The 13,660-nt window shown below is 42.5% G+C and overlaps 1 pseudogene; it reads left to right on the forward strand.

Annotated features, from left to right (window-relative positions):
- The first annotated feature begins 1,285 nt into the window (after positions 1-1,285).
- The window catches only part of LOC125931410 (ferritin heavy chain-like), a 32,105-nt pseudogene continuing 19,730 nt past the window's right edge, over positions 1,286-13,660 (forward strand).

Here is a 13,660-nt window from a genome sequence, read left to right on the forward strand (position 1 = left end):
CACTTCTCCAAAGAAGACATCCAGATGGCCAACTGACACATGAAAAAATGCTCAACAGTCTCATCATCAAGGAAATACAAATCAAAACCACAATGAGATACCATCTCACACCTGTCAGAATGGCTAATATTAACAACTCAGGCAACAACAGATGTTGGCAAGGATGCGGAGAAAGAGGGTCTCTTTTGCATTGTTGGTGGGAATGCAAGCTGGTGCGGCCACTCTGGAACACAGGATGGAGGTTTCTCAAAAAACTAAAAATAGAACTACCCTACGACCCAGCAATTGCCCTACTAGGCATTTATCCATGGGATACAGGTGTGCTGTTTCAAAGGGACACATGCACCCCCATGTTTATAGCAGCACTATTGACAATAGCCAAAGTATGGAAAGAGCCCAAATGTCCATCAATGGCTGAATGGATAAAGAAGATGTGGTATATATACACAATGGAGTATTACTCGGCAATCAAAAAGAATGAAATCTTGCCATTTGCAACTATGTGGATGGAACTGGAGGGTATTATGCTAAGCGAACTTAGAGAAAGACAAATATCATATGACTTCACTCATATGAGGACTTTATTTTTTTTTAACATTTATTTATTTTTGAGAGAGAGAGACAGAGCATGAACGGGGGAGGGGCAGAGAGAGAGGGAGACACAGAATCTGAAGCAGGCTCCAGGCTCTGAGCCATCAGCCCAGAGCCCGACGCGGGGCTTGAACTCACAGACCGTGAGATCATGACCTGAGCTAAAGTCAGACGCTTACCCGACTGAGCCACCCAGGCGCCCCCATATGAAGACTTTAAGAGACAAAACAGATGAACATAAGGCAAGGGAAACAAAAATAATATAAAAACAGGGAGGGAGACAAAACATAAGAGACTCATAAATATGGAGAACAAACAGAGGGTTACCGGGTTACTGGAGGGGCTGTGGGAGGGGAGATGGGCTAAATGGGGAAGGGGCATTAAGGAATCTACTCCTGAAATCATTGTTGCACTAGATGCTAACTAACTTGGATGTAAATTTAAAAAAGAACATTAAAATTAAAAAAAATCAATTGTGCTTCTATATACTACCAATGCACATTCTGAAATTAAGAGAACAATTCCACTTATAATAGTATCAAAAAGAATAAAATGTTGAGGAATAAATTTTCCAAAAGGAGTGCAAGACTTGCACACTGAAAACTACAGAGCATTGTTGAAAGAAATTAAAGAAGACCTGAATAAATGCAAAGACATCCCAAGTTCATAGAGCGGAACAATTAATATTGTCGCGATGGCAATACTTTCCAAATGTATCGACAAATTCAACGCAATTCCTATCAAAATCGCAGCTGGCTTTTGTATAGAAACTGACAATCCAGTCAATGAGAATGCAAGGGATCTAGAATAACCACACGAATTATAAAAAAGAACAAAGTTGGAGGACTCATTCTTCTTCATTTCAAATTTTACTACAAAGCTATGGCAATTAAGACATTGTGATACTGACATAAAAATAGACATAAATCAGTGGAACAGAACTGGGAGCCCAACAGTTTGAAAGTTCTTCATATGAAATTTAAAGTTACCATACAACCCATCAATCCCACTCCTAAGTATATGCCCCAAAAAACTGAAAACATATGTCCACACAAAACCTTTATGTGAATGTTCATAGCAGCATCATTTATGATAGCCAAAGAGTGGAAACAACTGAAATGTCGATCAACTAACAAGCAGATAAAGAATTTGGTATATACATACAATGGGTTATTTTTCAACCATAAAAAGGAATGAAAAATTAATAAATGGTACGATATGTGGGATGCCTGGGTGGCTCAGTCAGTTAAGTGTCCGACTTCAGCTCCGGTCATGATCTCACAGTTCACGGGTTGGAGCCCTGCATCGGGCTCTGTGCTGACAGCTCAGAGCCCAGAGCCTGCTTCGGATTCTGTGTCTCCCTCTCTTTGTGCCTCCCCTGCTCAGGCTCTGTCTCTCTCTCTCAAAAACAAACATTAAAAAGCATATAAATAAATGGTACGATACGAACGAACCTTATAAACCTCATGCTAACTGAAAGAAGCCAAACACAAAAGACCACATTTCGTATGATTCCACTTATTGAAATATTCTCCTTAGGCAAATCCCTAGGGACAGAAAGAGGATTAATATTTTCTCGGGTCTTGGGGTGAAGAGAGAATTACAAGAGAGTAATGGCTGCAGAGTTTCTTTTTGGGGTGATGAAAATGCTCTAAAATTAGTGGTGATGGTTTGATAACTCTGGATGTGCTAAAAACCATTGAACTGCACAGTTATAATCATGAACATTATAGTATGTAAATTATATCTCAGTAAAGCTGTTATAGTTTTTTTTTTTTTTAAGTAACTGTAACATGCTTACAAAAACCACTTTCTAAAAAATACGAGGACACAGAAAGGTCTAAAGTAAAAGGATCAAAAAAATACATCATTCAAACAGTAACCAAAAGACGGTTGGCATAACTACACTAATATCAGGCAAAGTAAATATTAAGGCAATAAGCATTAACTGGAGACAGAGCTACATTTTGTAGTGATAAACAAGTCAATAGCTCTTTAATATCTTTATGATGATAAAGAGGCCAAAATCATCAATAAGAAGATATCACTATCCTAAAACTGCATACGCATAATAACATGGCTTCTAAGTATATGACACAAAGTGAAAAAGCTGAGGAAACAAGAGAAATATGCTACCCCACGATCATAAAAGAATATTAACCCATCTATCTTCATGGCTGAGGACAGACAAAAAAAAAAAGCAGTATACATAAAAAAGTTCTAAAGAGCACAATTAACAAACTTGATGTAATACTCATTTATGGAGCTCTGCATCCAAAAAAGCCAGAATTCACATTTTTTCAAGGGCACATGGAACAGTTATTAAAATCTACTCTATGCTGAGCCTTGAAGAAAGCCTCAACATATTTTAAAATAATGAAACCATCCAGAATAGGTTTTCTAACCAGAACAGAATTAGAACAGAAATAACAGAAAGAGAAATTCAAAACCTTTAACTGAATGGAAATTATACAATACAAATAAAAGAGTCATGATCCGTGGGTGACTGTGGTTGAAACATTAGATCAAGTCTTTCTGCTTTTGCTCTGCTCCTCTGAGTGTATTCTGTACCTGTGTGGCTCAGGGGTCTGCCTGAGACTTTGATGGTATTTATATACAGGATTAGGAGGGCCCTCTCCCCAACGCCCTCCCCTCTGGGAATTATCCCTGACTCTGTAGTCCCGGTGGCCTGGCTCTCTTTCCCTGGTCCTCCTAACCAGAAAGCACCATTTCTGAGTTGAAGCTGCATTCGCTGCCCGCCCTCACCGATGCCTGCCCTTGAGGCAAGGTCACAAAAACCACAAAACTCACGCCCGTCCCCAACGCTTCCCGAGTTTCAGCTCTCCTCCAGTTTGTGTGCCTTCCTTTTTTCATCAGAATCCTCAGGTGGTTATTTGCATATTTTGTCAAATGGAGCTACCAGGGGGAGACTGGTCTGTTGAGGGATTATACCACCATATCAGAAGCTACGGGTCCTGGGGCTCCTTGGGTGGCTCAATCGGCTAACTACCTGACTTCAGCTCAGGTCATGATCTCCCAGTCTGTGAGCTGGAGCCCCGTGTTGGGCTCTCTGCTGTCAGCACAGAGCCCACTTCAGATCCTCTGCCCCTGTCTCTCTCTGCCCCTCTCCTGCCCATGATCAGGTGCCCTCTCTCTCAAAAATAATAAATAAATATTAAAAAAAAAAAAAAAAAAAAAAAGAGGGGCACCTGGGTGGCTCAGTCAGTTAAGCAGCTGGCCTTCGATTTCAGCTCAGGTCATGGTCTCACGGTTTGGGAGTTCAAGCTGCACGTCGGGCCCTGCACTGACAGTGCAAAGCCTGCTTGGGATTCTCCTTCTCCCTCTGTCTCTGACCCTCTCCTGCTCACTCTCCCTATCTCAAAAAATAAATAAACTAAAAAAAAAAAAAAAAAAAAAAAGCCGTTTAAAAAAGAAGCTATAGGTCCTATACAGTGATTTTAACTTGCATTTATCTGATGACAGTAAATATGGGATGACTATAGATTTAGTCATCAGAAAATATGAAGAAGAGAAGATAGTGGAATAGCATATTGAAAATGAAGAAAGAAAAAAAAAAAGCCACCCAGAATTCCATGTCCAGTGAAAACATCCACCGGGAATAAAGGGGAAAGACGTACATTTTCAGCAAAAGGAAAACTAAGGAAATACATTGCGGGGTTTTTTAGACTGCAGGGGAACAGTACTAGAGAGAGGCTTGAACGAATCCTCAACAACAAATGAAAAGCATTAGAAATGATGTGCTTCTCAAGCTCTTTAAGGTACATATGCCTATTTGAAGAAAAAGAGTCACATTTTCTTGTTTGATTTTCAACATAGGTGGATTTAACATGTAGGACAATTATAAAGGACGAGAGTGGGAATTAAAGGGAAACTATATAGTTAAAAACTTTCCACATGTTACATGAAATGGCACAAAATTAATTCTAAATAGACTAGTGAAGTTTTGAAATGTATATTTTAATTGCTGGTGCAACCAATAAAACTAATACAAACTATTACAGCTAAAAAGCCAACAGATTGGGGCACCTGGGTGGCTCAGTCGGCTAAGCGCACAACTCCTGAATTTAGCTCAGGTCATGACCTCGCAGTTCGTGGGTTCAAGCCCTGCATCTGGCTCTCCGCTGTGCGGAGTCTGCTTGGGATTCTCTCTCTCCTTTCTCTCTGCCACTCCCTTGCTCATGCATGTACACATGTGTGTGCTCTCTCTCAAAATAAATAAACTTTATTTTTAAAAGCCAATAGATTAAAGAGAATACAAAAATATATTCAAATAATCAAAATGAGGGAGAAAACAGGACAGGAACAACAACAACAAAACAGAAGAGACAAGCAGAAAACAATAAAATGGTAAACTTAAATCCAACCATATCAAGAATTACATTAAACAGTAATAGTATAAGTACTTGAATTAAAAGGAACAGATTATTGGGGCACCTGGTGGCTCAGTCAGTTAAGTATCTGACTTCAGCTCAGGTCATGATTTCACGGTTTGTGAGTTCAAGCCCCGTGCTGGGCTCTGTGGCGACAGCTCAGAGCCTGGAGCCTGCTTCGGATTCTGTGTCTCCTGCTCTCTCTGCCCCTCCCCTGCTTGTTCTCTTTCTCTCTTTCTCTCTCTCTCTCTCTCTCTCTCTCTCTCTCTCTCTCCCTTCCTCCCTCCCTCTCTCTCTCTCAAAAATAAACATTAAAAAAATTTTTTTAAGGAACAGATTGTTAGAATGGATAAAAAAGCAAAATTGAACCATATGCTGCCAACAGGAGACAAACTATGAACACACTGAAAGGTCAAAAGTAAATGACAAGGAAAAGACATGCCCTGTCAACAGTAAGCATAAAATGACTAGAGGGACAGAGGTATGGTGACCAGATACACCTGTTTCCTTGTGACAGCCCTAACGTAGGCTTGTTAACCCCAGCTTAATAGTTAATGTCATCTCCTTCCACTCTCAGCAGAGTCCTGCTTGGGCGAATAAATTATATAGTCACCACAGGCAAAAGAATGACACAAATTCTGATTCAAAAGGTCCAGTGAATTCCAAGCAGGATAAAGGAAAAGAAATCCATGCCTAGATATGTCATAATGAAACCGAGCTGAGACAGAGTTGAGTGGGGGGAACAGAAGAGGTTATGTGTGTATGAAAGAGAGACTCAATCAACCTGAAAAGTAGCCCAGAGTGGGGGCGCCTGGGTGGCTCAGTCGGTTGGGCGACCGACTTCAGCTCAGGTCATGATCTCGCGGTTTGTGAGTTGGAGCCCTACGTCGGGCTCTGTGCTGACAGCTCGGAGCCCGGAGCCTACTTCAGATTCTGTGTCTCCCCCTCTCTCTGCCCCTCCCCTGCTCATGCACTGTGTCTCTCTGTCTCTCAATAATAAATAAATGTTAAAAAAAAAAAAAAAAAAGAAGTAGCCCAGAGGGGTGCCTGGTTGGCTCAGTTGGTAGAGCACGCAACTCTTGATCTCAGGGTCGTGAGTTCAAGTCACATGTTGGGCATAGAGCCTACTTAAAAAAAGGAAAAGTAGCCAAGAAATAAAGATTAACTTCAAAGGAATAACCAATAAACAGCTGACCTCTCAATACCAACGACAGAAGCCAGAAGACAGTCTACTATTTCAATGTGCCGAACAAAAGTAACCGTTAGCCTAGAATTCTATACTCCACAAACATACTTTTCAAGAATTCATGCAAAATAGAGACGATTATAGGCAATGTAATAATGGTAATAATCATAATATGCATCATTAGCCTATATTTTTTCTAATAAAGTGTAAAAGATTTATTTAAAGCCAAAAGAAAATATACCAGATGGAATATCTGAGTTGTGGGGAAAAAAAAAAAATGAAGCATAAGGAAAGTACTAAAAATGTGGTCAGGGCTGCCTGGGTGGCTCCGTCGGCTGAGCATCAGACTCTTGATCTCGGCTCAGGTCATGATCTCACAGTTCACGAGTTCAAGCCCCACATCAAGCTTGGGATTCTGTCTTGCCTTCTCTCTGCCCCTTCCTGGCACACACACTCTCTCTCTCAAAATAGATAAATACACTTTGTTTAAAAATGTGGGCAAATATAAATGAATATTGACTATAAAAGCAACAATAATAGCATCTGTTGGAATTAAAAAGAGAAGTGAAACAGAGACTTTAAATTCCAGGCAATAAAACATTTAAGCTTAAGGTGCAGAGGGGAAAACAAAATACAAATATGTTCCAAAATTCTTCTAATATCTAGGAGTAGGATAAAGGCTTTGACTCACTTTAGACTTTGATATGTTATTTATTTATGTCATAATTTATAGGGTAACATCTAAATGAATAGAAAGAGTGCACAACTTTCTGACTGCTAAACGAAAAACAACAGAAAGGTTAAAAATGCTTAACTGAAAGACAAAGAAGAAAAGGACCCAAGAACCCTAGACAATAAAATGAAAAATTTAATCCCAAATATAATCACAAATACATTAACTCTAAGTGCGCTAAATGTTCCAGTCAACAGGACAAAGACTGTCCGATTGGCTTTTTAAAAAAACCAACAGCGTGGGGGTAGTGTTATCGTGATGAAACTGAGATTCAAAGAGATGGCTTAAATTGCCCAAGTTCCCCTAGTCCTTAAATAGCTAAGCGGAGATTTGAACCCAGGTTTTCTAACTCTAAAGCCCATGCTCTTTCTGCGACCACATGCTGCCTCCTCAAACTGGGACTGCAATCAAATGCATCATCTTGGATCTTCTAAGCACTGTCACAAACCTACACCTGAAGCTACGAAACTGTACTACTTACGAGCACCAGTTGGTGGTCCGACTTTTCAGTCACTAGATGTGCTGATACCCTGACACGTTTCTTCGCGTGCGAGGAACAGTTTATGAAGTTCTAGTGGCAGGTTCACTTCCACAGGACACAGTGGAGTTCCCAAAACATTTTCACATCCCATCTTTCGTTAATCTCGCCAGTATCGTGAGATATATGTATCCATTATCACCACCATTTTTATGGATGAGGAAGCTAAGATCCAGTAGAGTGATGCGTCTTTCCCAAGGTCCTACACAGTAACGGAGCTGCAGCTTGCACCTCTGTCTGCTGCCCCAACAGTCTGCCTTGAATTCACAGACGCACCCAAAGTTATGAGACCTCTCAGTAGATGATACGTAAGAGAAGCTGTTTCCACCCACACAAAAGGTCCTTAAAGACGGTTGCTAAGCATAATTAGAAAAATCACTCTCGGGGCGCCTGGGTGGCTCAGTCGGTTAAGCGGCCGACTTCGGCTCAGGTCATGATCTCACAGTTTGTGAGTTCGAGCCCCGCGCTGATAGCTTGGAGCCTGGAGCCTGCTTCGGATTCTGTGTCTCCTTCTCTCTCTGCCCCTCCCCTGCTCATGCTCGCTCGCTCGCTCTCTCTCTCTCTCTCTCTCAAAAATAAACATTAAAACAAATTTTTTTAAATCGCTCTTTTCCTGTCCTTTCCGTGATACTAAAATGCCTCCATCACATCACGGAGATGGTCAAGTATCCATCGCACAGTGATGTAAAAGCAGTGTAAGTTCAGACAGGGGTGAGCCAGTGGGGAAGAAAGCTGTAAACGGGCAAAGGTCCGGTCTCTGAACAAAGTAGTCAACGGTGCACTCTACATAACCCAAAGGCTCACGGGGAACTAGGACTCTCCAGAGGGGCCAGTGTCCCTAGGCCCAGGCAGCTGGCAGCACTGGTCAGTATTTCAGAATTGGAAAGTGAGCAGCTAAGCTTACACTTGATCTTCGCCAAAAGGCTGAGAAGTGATGAGCTGCTGCGATCACAAGGGCCACCAGCTCCAGGTTCCAGGGAGAGAATGGGTACCGGAGAATATAGCTCAGTAGGTGGTTATGGGAGAGTGGAGAACCGGTGGGCTAGGTGGGGGAAAATGAGGCACCAGCCCAGCCATACGGCCTGGTTGGGGGAGGAGGTGTTCACCTCAGGCATAATGGATATAAACGTGTTAACAGAAGTAGGTCCAGACCTCATCTAACGGTGAGGATGGGACTTCTTAACATCCCTTCTCCCTCAGGGCTGGTTGGGGCTGAGTCCATAGGCTCCAGTATGGAGAAGGCAGAGACTGACAACCAGAGTTGTCTCTGGGCAGCGAGAATACTCAGCAGTTTATTGAACTGAGGGAAACAATACGGTTTCCCTGCAGAATGTGATATATGGAAATGGAAGAATTCTCTGCCCCACCGTTATACCCTGCAACACAAATTCATCTCTAAAAATCGGCACAAGGATCCCTAACACATCCCCCCCATGACTTCTTGTGTCTGTTTCTCTTGCAGAAACGCAAGAGAGTGTTTCAGGGGAAACCGACGGAGGAATAATTCTGGAGGCTTTCTCTCCCTGAGCTAGGCAAAGCGCAGAGCGAAGTGAAAAGGAGAAGATGAAATTGTACCGGCAACGCCCCTAGAGGTCATCGTCTTTGGCGTGAGATTCTCTGGCCCAGCTCTGCGCAGGCTGGCTCTTTGGGCCCTCATCTTCTGAGCATGCTGGCTTGTCTTGCTGACCAAGAGCTCATCTGACAGCAGTAATTATTTCCCAGATACACTGCAGCATGAGGGTTATTTATTTTGTGGATGGCTTAAACAAACCTGGGAGGAGAAGTCTCACACCTAGTAACTCAGGTGCTCCAACACTATGTTCAGTCATTGTTTTTTTCAACCTCTGTTAATTACTTTTAGTATTCTTTGCATATTTAATCATCATTCTCATTCCATAGGCTTTGGTGAAGAAAAGGATAGTCACCAACTGTTTTTACTCAAAAGTTCTTCTTATGAGTCGATTGTCACGGTTTCCCTTTCACAGGCCGCACTATTCAAAACTCGGAGTTATCTCGACCGTGAAAGTGTAATGGGGGCGTTTCTCAGGACCACCCTTTGATGGATCCCTTTGAACCCGAGGCATGCTCTGAGAGCTGGGTCTGCATTAAATTCTGAACCATCCTCTGAGCCCATTTTGAACCCACAGAGATCAGAACTCGTGAATCACAAAGACTTAATCAGAGCATTTAACGCTCCCAGATCTCTTTCAACTGATGATGTCACATTTCAGAAAAACTGAACAAATCAGTCAGTCGCAACAAAAGTTATTATGGTCCTTGGAAATTTGTGATCACAACCCAACCCTCTTTAGTGGGATCTGTGAATGGATTCACATAAATTATGGCCTAATACACGGAGGGTACTATTTGTACAGTACAACTGCGGGTTGGTACAGAAATAATCGCAGTGATTTGGACTTATAGAGAGGCACGCAGGTGCAGCACAAAAAGCTCAGGCTTGGGAATTAGACAAACCTGGAGCCAAGTTCGGATTCTACCATTTTCTAGATGTGACTTTCAGCAAGTTGCCTCATCACTCTCAGGCCCAGTCTGCCTTATGTAAAGTATGGAGAGCCGAACTTCCAGCATTACAATGTCGTTGGGATGAAAAGAGAATAAGAACGCGAGAAAAACCTCTGGTATATGGTTCACGCTCAGGGAGTATCACTGACATGGTTAAATACATCTTAACGATTCAGACTCCGTAGCGAGTTGTTCACACATCGCGTATTCTAGCAAATCTCAACTACTTGGAAAGCAGAACAGTGCTGCTGCTGCTGGTGGTGGTGGTTATGGCAGTTTCCCTTTATTGAGCTATTTATGTATATTACTCTGCCGAGTACCTTACACTGATTGTCTTACTTAATCCTGACAACTCTAAGAGGTAGGTGCCAACATAGTAGCTAGCCACAGGGTTCTGCAATGAGGAAGTTCTGGATTTGAATTGTGGCTCCCCCAATTCACATCTGTGTGACCTTGGACAAGCTACAGAACCTGTGTGACTACAGAGTGTCAATTTCCCCCATCCGTAACAAACATCATTCCTATTGCCTGGAACTGTCCCTAGGATTTAAGGGGTCAGTGTATAAAAGATCCTGGCACCTAATAGGTGTTCAGTGATAGGCTTCCTTCTTGCTTTATATTTTAATAAGGAATGGGCAAAAGAATTTTTATATTACCTTATCACTCCTTAAATTTAGAAACGAAACCAAACAAATCGTATACACTAACCCCTTAAATCCTAGTGACAGTTCCATGCAATAGGAATGATGTCGGGCATCTTGAAAGAAGTCAGGGAATGGAAAGAAATTGGAAAGATTTCTTTTTTTTAGCTTTGCTTTCTCCAATGTTAGTCCTGAAAAAAGTGCTATTTTTATTTGAATGTGGTATTATTTCTCAGTTTTATTCACTTGACAACGATAACTGCTTCAACAGTTCTTCTCTAGGGTCAGGATTACTGGAAGAAAGCATATGGTGACATTTGAACAAACCATTTTTTGAGGCTCCATTTTGGCCACAGAGAGACCATGCAGATGGCAGGCAAGCAGAGTCAGAAATTAATTTAATGGCTAACTCCATCTTAATGGTAACGTGCCACAACTGTCGACTCCTAGGAAGTTTTTAATTGGCCTTTTCCCAGGAAGAAACAGGGCACAGCCGTTTAGAGTGCTTTAACAAGCTGGCCCTGCCACAGTCTGACACATTCCCAGTGTGCACAGACTCATTTCCTCAACTGCCCCCCTGCGCTCAATCCATACCTTTTTCCTCACTCTCACTTCTTTTCCACTGGCCCCTCACCACCCCAACTTTTTTTTTAAGGTTATTTATTTTGAGAGAGAGAAAGGGAGAGCACAAGGGAGGGGCAGCGAGAGAGAGAGCGAGACAGATTCCCAGGCAGGCTCCCCGCGATCAGCGCACAGCCTGATACAGAGCTCGATCTCACAAATAGTGAGATCACGACCTGACCCGAAATCAAGGGTTGGATGCTTAACTGACTGAACCAGGGCCCCCTGGCCATTCCAACTTTAAATCACCCTCTCGGATGGACAGATAATCTCATCCGTACAAACTTGGCTTCCCTTCTGACCGAACGTTTCTATCCTCTCTCCCTCTCGCATAGGCCGATAACTTGCACGATAGCACCCTTTTCGATCAATCTGGCCCCATAGAAAATCCTGCCCATACGCTGCCTCTGTGTACAGCTTCCCAAACCTGTTTGACCGTGGCTTGTGTACAGGCCTGGACTGACAGGGATGACTGAGAGAGGGGGACCAACACTATAAGAATCGTCCCTACAAAAAGCCTGAACTCGAGGGCAAATAAGATTCTTTTTTTTTTTTTTAATTTTTTAAGTGTTTTATTTTTGAGAGAGAGAGAGAGAGGCAGAACGTAAGGAGGGGAGGGGCAGAGAGAGAGAAGAAGACACAGAATCTGAAGCAGACTCAGGCTCTGAGCTGTCGGCACGGAGCCTGATGCGGGGCTCAAACTCACGAACTGTGGGATCATGATCTGAGCCGAAGTCGAATGCTTAACCGACTGAGCCACCTAGGCGGCCCTACAGCAAGTAAGATTGCTGAGGAATAAACATTCCCGTTAGGGTCCCTCCACGTCTCTGTTTTCACCCCTTTTCCTTGCATTGTACAGTTCTAGTTTCTTTTAAGATCAGCCCCCAGTACCACAACTTAATGCCTGCTAACTCTTCTGCACCTAGCCGTTTAGACTGGCACCCCCATTAGCCAAGGCAAGTGACTGCCACAAAAGAACAATCTTTCTGACTCACTACTGAACATACCAGTAGCTTGTGTAGGTTCAAAAGGCTCAGCATGACATCTGCCCTTCCATTTAAGAAAAATACTTTGGGGGCACCTGGGTGGCTCAGTCAGTTACAGGTCCGACTCTTGAGATTGAGCCCCAAGTTAGGCTCTTTGGGGATGGCATGGAATCTGCCTGGGATTCTCGCTCTCCCTGCCCCTCCCCTGGCACGTGCTCACTTGCTCCCTCTCAAAATAAATTTTTAAAAAATTTTAACAAATAATTTTTTTTTAACTTAAAAAAGAAAAATGCTTTGGCTTCTATGGGCACAGCCACAATGTTCACCTTGAGACTTCTGTGACATTCAAACGAGTTGTCTATACTCCTCGTTACCAACAGGTAGTTTACTATATGTAGAAGTTTAGGTAGCTTACTAGATATATAACATGATATACTTTATTTTCTATTTCGTGATAAAGTAAAAACTGTAACTAAGATAAAAGGTAAAGAAATCAGGGCCAGGTTTAAGAAAAAAAAAAAAAGGCAGAAAGGTAAAAACAAAGCCAGGAGTAAAGTTAGTACACAAAATGTCTACTGAAAGTCTGGAAGACTTGCTAACAGCAAGCTACAAAATCGGCAAGTGTGAAGGAAGAAAAGTAGTTACGTGATCTACAATGCCTCCAGGAAATAAGGCAGACAAGAGAAGCCCAAGTATTCCTGGTGTCAAGACCAGACGTGACATTACAGCATCTGTAGTAACACCTTTCACAGGGCTGTTTCCTATTGGATCGCTCGCTACAGGCTGCTGATTTCAGGCCAAAGCACAGTCCCGCCAAAGCACTTCTAGAGGGAGGCAGCGTGATCGGACCCAGGGAGGCAGATCCGCAAAGGTCTGGCTTAGAGAAAAGCTGTAGCCTTTCCGTAGGAATGGGTAGATGACATAATTTGTACGCAGTTCTCCATAAATATGGTTCCCACAACTGAGCTTTGGTCTTTAGCATCGGCAAGTCCTAGGAAATGTTGCCTGACAAGTCACTGAAATGGAGCTTTCTGGACTACCAACTGAGCACAGACTCGTGTACTTCAGCTGCGAGTGTGGTTACAGGAAATCAAATACGTCAGTTATTTAAAAATACATAAAATGATCATAAAATGTCTAACCTAGCACAGCATACATTTCTGGTATGTACTTTAAAATAAATCACGGGGGGTAGGGCGGCGCCTGGGTGGCTCAGTCGGTTAAGCAGCCGACGTCAGCTCAGGTCATGATCTCACGGTGCATAAGTTCGAGCCCCACATTGGGCTCTGTGCTGACAGCCCAAAGCCTGGAGCCTGCTTTGGATTCTGTGTCTCCCTCTCTCTCTCTCTGCCCCTCCTCTGCTCATGCTCTGTCTCTAAAATATAAATAAATATAAATATAAATATAAATATAAATATAAATATAAATATAAATATAAATATAAATATAA

Source organism: Panthera uncia, chromosome X (assembly GCF_023721935.1).
Source record: "Panthera uncia isolate 11264 chromosome X, Puncia_PCG_1.0, whole genome shotgun sequence".
Taxonomy (NCBI): Eukaryota; Metazoa; Chordata; class Mammalia; order Carnivora; family Felidae; genus Panthera; species Panthera uncia.